The sequence below is a fragment of the Lycium barbarum genome, chromosome 8 (assembly GCF_019175385.1).
Source record: "Lycium barbarum isolate Lr01 chromosome 8, ASM1917538v2, whole genome shotgun sequence".
Taxonomy (NCBI): Eukaryota; Viridiplantae; Streptophyta; class Magnoliopsida; order Solanales; family Solanaceae; genus Lycium; species Lycium barbarum.
In genome coordinates, this window is record NC_083344.1 from 110,894,698 (window position 1) to 110,903,791 (window position 9,094).

Sequence of the window (9,094 nt, forward strand, 5' to 3'; positions counted from 1 at the left end):
GAATTAAAAATGTGGGCTGGTTTTATGAATTGGTCCGAAAATAGTATGGGTTGATTGGGCTCGGATTTGGCTAATATTGGTTGACTGAAAGGAACAATTTGGGCCATTATATTTAAATAAAAGACCTATTTAAATAACTCTATACTAACGTGTGCCTAAATATTACCTAATATAAAAGTACGTATTTATTAGTGCTCAGATAGAAAAATAAAATTATATGACGTTGTAAATAGCCGTGCGATAATATTTTAAAGGTTCAACAGTAAATAAACGCTATTATTAAATTGCGTAAAATAAATGCGATGCGTGCGCATAAGCTGGTAAAAATGCTGAAATGATAAAAAATGCGAATAATAATAATAATAATAATAATAATAATAATAATAATAATAATAATAATATAATAATAATAATAATAATGATAAGGATAATAGTAGTAGTAGTAATAAATAATAATAACATCTAGTGACTACAATAGAATAATGGAACGCCAATATTAATAAAAGCTAATAATTGTAGTAAAGTATAAATAATTATTTTTTAAGGTTGCCCAAAAATACTAGAAGCGTAAATAGATATTTTGGAGGAAGGCGGGACAAAATTGGGTGTCAACACTCAAGATGGATATAAGTAATATATATGAAGATCTCTTGGGTATATATGATATAGTTCTCAAAGTTAAGATGGTGCTAGTTGCAGATTTCAGTGCTGCAGTATTGTATATTGTGGTATATTCTCTGTATACTGCACAGTCATTCAACCAAATTGGATACTCAGGGATAATATAGGCTACACGTACACATACAGGCTATATTTCAAGCATTCAGAGGCCGATATACTCAGATATACCAATGCTATACATGGTATATGCAGTGCAACTCTCAGTAGAAGACAAAGATGGTGCAATATTATGAGATGGTGTTGCTAGGATGCATACATGGACTTCAAGATTGCATGGATAACCTGCTATATCATTAGTTATTTATTTACAAGTTTTAGATCATTTCTAGCATATTGTAGTATCAGCCTTGGATATTTATATCCTAAGTTGATCACTAGGTTTATTTCTTGCTTTTTATTAGCCAATTTGGCTACATTTGTAAAGACACTTTGCTCTTTTTGCTTTGAGAAAAATATATAAAATCAGCCCTAAGCCAAAAGCCTAGTGGACATTATTTTAATAAATAAATAAATAAATAAACTAGCTAGAAGCTCTTGAATTTGAAATTTCAACTTAAAGATTTGTTGTTTGATTCAAAGTAGGTGTTACAAAATATTGTTTATAGCACCTTTGTAATCTACATATATATAATTGCAGGACATAGGTCCGGTGACGTGACACTCTCTAGAGCCAAGAAACCTATTTATCTTTTTTCTCCTTTTTTGGATTTTTCCCCTTTTCCCTTTGTTTATGTCACGACCCAACCGGAGGGCCATGACGGGCTGTAACGACCCATTTGGTCGTCTAGTAATTTTAGACCTAATATTCCTAAAACATCCCTTTTGTGGTCTTATTTTAGTGTTTATGGCTTGCGGTAATGGGGGACTCGGTTATTTAATTGACGGGGAAACATTTGAATAGTTTATTATTTATTTATCGTGTGTGAATAGTTTATTCATAGGAATATTATTTGCACCCATATAAGGTATAAGTTAATAAATATAGTATTTAATGGAGTGGATAAATGTTAAAGTAGACAAAGTGATTACTGAAATTAATGAATTAAGGAGGCTACTGTAATAAATAATCCGACTAGACCCATATATTTTTCCTTGGTGGCCCATCTGCAGAAGACCTAATATATGGAGTCTTAGTTCATTAATTGCATAGAAAAGAAAGGGTCTAGGGGCAGTTGGAAATACACTATGCATGAACTTTGCACAGCAAGGGAAAACAAAACTGTTTGCAGGTAAATTATTCAACCAATTCCCGTGACCATGGAATTAAATTGCTGTACTAGTAGTGGTTTATAAAGAAAAAAAAATAATCATTAGTTTGACTAATGGAGTACTACACGTTTGGTTGCTTTTCATCTTCTTTGTTTGTTTGACTAAATTGTACTTCATAGTGGGCCATTTATGTGCTGTTAACTCAGAAATTTGGTGGATGCATAAATAGTTTTTAATTGTTGCTATTATGACTTGGGCTAGTCTTTTTTTTTTTTTACAAATGACCGCAAAAAGATCTCAGTAGCCCTAGAATTTGAACAGTTCCAGTGGTTTGGTGAATTTGTACCTTAGGTTACTTTTGAGATATCACTGTAGCAAACTAAAATCTGAATTACTTCATGCAACTCGGTACCATTCTTGTCAATGTAGTAAGTATATGCAGTGTACTATTGTGGATAAATATATTTTAATATTATTTAGGGGAGTGAATTCATGTAGTACGTATATGCAGTGTACCATTGTGGAAAAATATTAGTTTAATACTATTTAGGGGATTGAATTCATTATCTACCATGGGTTCTACTGGTCTCAAATTTTTATGGAGGGAGTAATAATTTTGGGTTAATAGTGCATTATATGCAGCTAAGTACTAGATGTATTGAATAGTATGTACACCTTTAAATTCATGGTATTTGAGTTGTGGAAGTTAGATTTTAATCCGAAGTTAAGATTTTGGGGTAATTGAAAGTTTCGAGTCCTAGTCCTAATATATATATATATATAGGCGTTTTTTTTTAACTGTTACTACTTACTACGTAGTGCTATAGCAGGAGCTATGTTCACTCAAAATTTCTAATGGGACAAAAGTTTGTCAATGTATATAAAGTATGTTATAATTGCAATAGTGCTTATACGTAAGGTCACACTGCAGGGAATGTTTTTATTCTTTTTGTGGTTAAATTGACAAGATAGTTTCTCAACATAAGAGTACTGTCGCAGTGGTCTCCTCGAATATTAAGTAGACCGGTTTAACTAAACTTATTTAAATGGATAACTAATTACATGGACTCTTTAAAGCATCTTGATGAGAATTTATGAATTGTGAGCCTATTTGTGGATGGAATTGTAATTTATTAACATAGAATATTTAATCGTTAGATTTCAATCGTTCGGAAGCATTCCGGAAGGGTAAAGCTCAAGTTTGATTGTTCGTGGCTCTCGTTCGGATTCGAGGTAGGTTATGGCTTACCTTTTTTATTAGACTTCGATTAGCGAAATATATGTATAGTTAGCTACTTTCGGAGAAAGCATGTACGCTTTCGGGTATGAAGTTGGGATGAACTAGGTTGGTATTGTTGACTGATCTGTTGGGTTGTAGCCTTATATGGTTGTGTTGTGGCTTGATTGGAAGTGATGATAAGGAAGAGAGTACACGAGGCCCGAGGTCCTTACCGGGATCGTGAGAGTACACGAGGCCCGAGGTTCTTACTGGGATCGTGAGAGTAAACGAGGCCCGAGGTCCTTACCGGGATCGTGAGAGTGGTACATGGACTTCGCGAGTCCCCCATGGGTCATGGCTGTTGGGCGACGATCTACACCGCCATAGCATGTGTGTACGGGCATTGCATTGCATTGTATTGTATTGTATTGCCTTGCGTTGTGTATTCATTCTTCATATCATTCTTTTATGCCTTGGATTCTGTATATGTCTTTCTATATTTAGATTGATATAGTGGATTGTGATTTCTACTTGTACTTGATTGCGAGCATGTCCATCTTTCAGTTTCTTACTGTGTATATGTTAGCTAGTTGTTGTCGGCCTATGATACCTACCAGTACTTGTGTTTGTACTGACCCTATCTTGCTGCATTCCTTTTTGAGTGCAGAGTTCGAGATCGGTACCACTTCTGCACCTCGACATTGATCCCGAGGCTATCTGCGGAGTTTTCTAGGGTGAGCTTATTGGACGAATCCGCCACCCCTGGGACTCCTTGTTTACTACTTGTCTTACTTTGATCCTTAGACGGTATTTCTAGTTTTTGAGACTCATGTATTATTCAGACACGTTGATCAGTGGCTCTTGTACTATTTCTGACCATTTTCCTTGGGTGGTATTTAGAATTGATAATTTCGCACTTGGTATTCATAATATATGTTAGACTCTTCATTAATTTCGTTTTATTTAGTAATTATTGTTATATAACTGATTAAGGGAAGGGTTCTCCTACCGAGGTGGGATATGGTAGGTGCCCGCACGACTTAGCGGCATTTGGGTCGTGACACGGGCACCCGAAGCTAACCTACCGAGCACCACAAAACATACATACATCTCATATCCATACCTGAGTGGGCTATTGTGCTAGCTAATATATCTCATAATCTGTAGGGACACAAGCCCGAAAGAACTATACACATATATACATCATCAAACTAGGCCCATGTATACAAGCCGACAAGGCTGTCAAAATGATATAACAAAATATGGACTAAGGAGGTCAAAAGACATCTAACTGTGCACATCTGTCTGAGCCTCTACATGGAATACATAACATAATAAGGATGGGACAGGACCCCGCCATACCCATCTGTACACAAGGAACCAGTGGAGTGCTCTTGTACAACATTGAGAAAACAGCCTATGAGTCCGAATTTTCTCCCTGTCTACCTGCGGGCATGAACGCAACATCCACAAACAAAAGAACATCAGTACGAATAATGTACTAAGTATGTAAGGCATGAATAACAACATAATAAAAAGATATGGAAAGTAACATGAGATAAGAGAGATAACCTGTACATCTGAATGCCTCTTAAGGCTGAAGTCATACATGCTTAGCTTTTAAAAAAACATTTTCATACATACATACATAAGTGTTAGTGCTGCGGAACGTGCAGCCCGATCCATAAATATTAGTGCTGCGGAACGTGCAGCCCAATCCACATGTCACATCATCCCGCGTCCGGGGGCATCCTGCGTCTGGGGTACCATCATAACCTGCCCACTGCAGTAGTGTGCGCATCTACGTGCCTGCCCGGCCGACTATAGCGCGGTGCGGTGTGAGATAATACATACATATATATAAAGCATACATGAGAGCCCAAATAAAGCTATAACTCTATCGGAGTGACGTAAGGTCGGTAAACCTCCGATTATCATTATGGAACTATCATTATGAACATATCTCATCTTGAAAGAACAAAATCATAAGATGAGATCAACATCAATGAATGAAATCAATAATCATATGATAAAGATCATTAATCATGAGACAAGAGTCAACCTTATCATAAGAACATCAAGAACCATGAGTTTCTAGCATCTCTAGAAATAGGGATATTATAGATATCATTGGTATGGGTTTGTATTGATAGGAGCATGCCATAAGAAAGAAAGGGACAGCCTTAATATACCTCGTCGTCTCCTTAACTACTCAACGCCTATCCTCCTGAGCTTGTAAATCCACATTTAAGATGATTCGCACTTCGGGTATTGAAACGCTTATGTGGTCAAACTAAATTAATAAATGACCTAATGAAAATTGGGCAGCATTTCCCCTTATATCTTCTATTTCCTCCAACTCAAAAACAACTCCCAAAACCACAATAAAAGTATCAACAATTCCATAATCAAAAGATTACATTCAAATTATACTCAATTCAATCGCAAAACTTCTTTTCATAATCAATCCATAATAACAACTTCAACACAATCCCTTATACACTTGTATGCAACACTTCCTCATCATCATTATTATCCCTCACAGCAAGATTATACTCATAACATACTAATAATTATAGCTCAAGTTAATTTACAACTCAAAATATCATCAATCCATATTTGAACTTTTCCCCATAACTCTTTTCACTTTCTAAGACTTGCTAAACCTTCAAATCAACTTAACATAAGAGATAAGATGAAGAACATACCTTGTATTTAAAGAATTTCAATCACACAACTTGCTCCAAGACTTAATCCCCACAACTCCAAGTGAAAGCAAGAACATCCAACTTCCATAATTTAACTTAGGTTTTCAAGGTTGATCTTCTCTTGATTTGATTTGGAATGTTTATGGATGTTAAGGGAAACTTAGAGAGACATTAGGGATTTATTTTTGGTGAAAAATGAGGCCCAACTAGTGGGGAAATCAATATAAAGGCCAAGTCCACCGACTTAAATTTGCTGGAAAATTCGGGCAAAGTACGTGTTACTGTTCATCCCATACTTTCAAAGTACGTGCTACTGTTCATCCCATACTTTCAAGTATGTGCTACTATTCATCCCATACTTGGAGGTAAAAAATTTCAACTTTCTGGAAATTTCAGGTAACGTACGTCCAAAATGTACAAGACGTACATTTTGTACGGGCCGTACTTTATACAGTGCTTCTCAGATTTACGATCTGTCAGTTGCATTGGAAAGAAGACTCACTGAACTTCAATTTACATAGGTTGTAAATTCCCTAACTCCTCATATCCTAGGAGATATGCTTCTCTCAAGTTAGACCAAAATTTCCTGTCCAAAATTCGGTCAAGTTTTTCCCAAAGTTTTGACAAACTTAATTCCTTCAATTCGCTTGATCCCGGAACATTTAGACACTTGCTTAACACTTGTTAAAAGTATTACTTAACCTTAGAAAGGTCCAACAACCTCTACGAGCTTACGTTAGTTTACTTACGACGCAAATAATGCAATAATTTTCGAGGTATAACAGTTTGAATAAAAATCAAAATCTCATACGGAAAAGCCATAGAACACACATCATTTCGGGAAATAGAGGCAATGCATCATTCCGTTGAAAACATTATAATACACAGTTTACTTTATTGTAGAATTCCCTAAGTTTCTAACTGAACATTATTCTGGAACAACAATTGTTAATCGTACCCTTTCAGTTTGTGCAAGAGGCTTGAGCAACCCAGTCCCTTACTTCTTAAAAAGTCATCTTTATTGCGTTGTTAAAAAAATCCTCTCTCTGAATATGGTCTTCTTCTCCGACCATAAATTGCTAAAATTGCAAGAGACAATTCTTTTATGAGTCCCTGTCAATGTAACCCAGTTCACGAAAGGGTATCGTATTGATTCACAACGGTAGGCCAACAGTGGAATCAGTATGACAGAGTTAGAATTTGTATCTGGGCTGGTTACATCTAACTGGTGAGATTTTATAATCTTTTTTTATATCTAAATTTCTGTCCTTCCCTTGTACATATTTTGTTTAATTGTACTCTCTGTATGTTCTCACTTATTTGACAGCATATCCAAGATCATGGTTTCCCAAGGAGATGCTCAAGAGAAAGGAAGTCCAAGCGAAATTAGAACTGGGTAAAGGAATGAAGAGTTTCTTCACAATAGGTAATCACAAAATCCACGGTGAAGACCCGACTGTTATTTATATCATGATAGTTTCAAGGCTCAAGAAAATGTCCTTGCCCTGAAGATTCAGGAACTAGAAAAGAGTCTACTTATATATTACTGCCTTCCAACTTTGCTAGAGCATCCTTTATATGAGTACATATATAGTAAATTAAACAACTCATCCCTCTACGTGATAAAATGGTACGCAATCACAAATATCGGTCGGCCGAGAGCTTTAATACATTAGAAAGAGTTATGAACTTCTCGTGCTCATTTTCACTGCCAAAAAAAAATTGTGTTACCAATCAAGTAATATTCAAGTTAAGATTTTGTGCAGGGATCGATGCACGCATTATTGTGCCATGACAAGTTCTCTTCAAGTGGACATTCTTTTCCGATCCTTATATTAAACCATTGGTATTCTCTTCTTTTAGTTTTCTTAAATTTTATCTGTTCTTGGCAGTTTTTAATACATTTAATATTAACAAAATCGTACAATATTTTCAGTTATTGACCTATATATATATACAGCCTTACAAGCAAGTATTCTCATTTATCTTTTTCCTCATTTTTTGGGGGTTTTATCTATTTTTAAATATTTAAGTAATATGCTTAAAAAAAACCAACAGTCACCTCATTTAAGAAAAGATTGCATTTCGGATGCAATCGTGACTGTTCAATTTCCATTAATATTACTACTTTTTCTTCTTAGCCATTTTTGTATTCCATGTGTGACAGTGCTAATCCAAAAAACACGTCCTTGGATTTGATTCCCTTCCTTATCTCCTTTAACCACTCACAACTCTTCGTCTAAGAGTGACATTTCAAAGGGCCCACAAATTCCATAACTTCACTCAAATCAAAGAGAAAATTAACATAAAACGGGTCACATTTTCAGTTTTCCATTTCTTAAATAGAGCATCGTAATGGTTCTACTGATAACTGCACTTCTGGCACTTGTAAGAGAAAAAGAAATCGGTCGCCATCTTCCGTGTCCTTTGAATGCGCTATCTCCTATAAGTGATAATTTTTGTTCCATTTCGGTGAGAGATTCCTCTTCCTATTCGGTTTATGTTAATACGAAGATGGCTTTCATTAATGGCAGAAATGAAAAGGACAAGATGAAGAGGAATAAAAAGAGCAAGTATCACTATATTTCGGATAATCTCCAACAACACCTACGCAAAGGAAAACATTGAACTTTAAAATAAATAAATTCCCGAAAGCAAAAGTTTACAGAGAAAGCCCATGTATACCCTAAATCCAAATAATCAAGTATGCATACATAATCAGAACATGGGAACAACCAACAGGAAGAGACAATTAGATGGAACAGTCTAATGCAAAAGGGAAAAGGGAAAGGGGAAAAAAGAGGTGAAGAAGCCGGAGGTTTTTGTGAGAAGCGTTTCTTTTCATTTACTGGAAATTTATGAAGGAAGCGACTGTTGGTAGTATCACATATAACTTTTTTTTTAAGGTTTTGTTTAGTAGAATTAAAGGAGAAAATGACAAAAAAAATAAAAAAAGGGGGGAGAAAATAGATAAATACAAATGTAGGCTTGTGAGATATGCCATATCAAGAAGAGCAAGTATCACTATATTCCGGATAATTTCTCATCACTCGATCAGGTTTGCTCTTCGATTTGTTAACCATTAATTTTATTAATTAAGTAGATAACAAAAGCTAAACATTTCATTGAAATGACACGGCCCACTTATTGCGGGTTTTTCTTCCTTTTGATGATGATGAAAGTCATTTTGTGATAAATAAGACAAAAGACACTTGAAATTATTACCGAACGAGAGACAGGCATGTTTTTATCTTTACAACAAAACTGATCCAAAGAT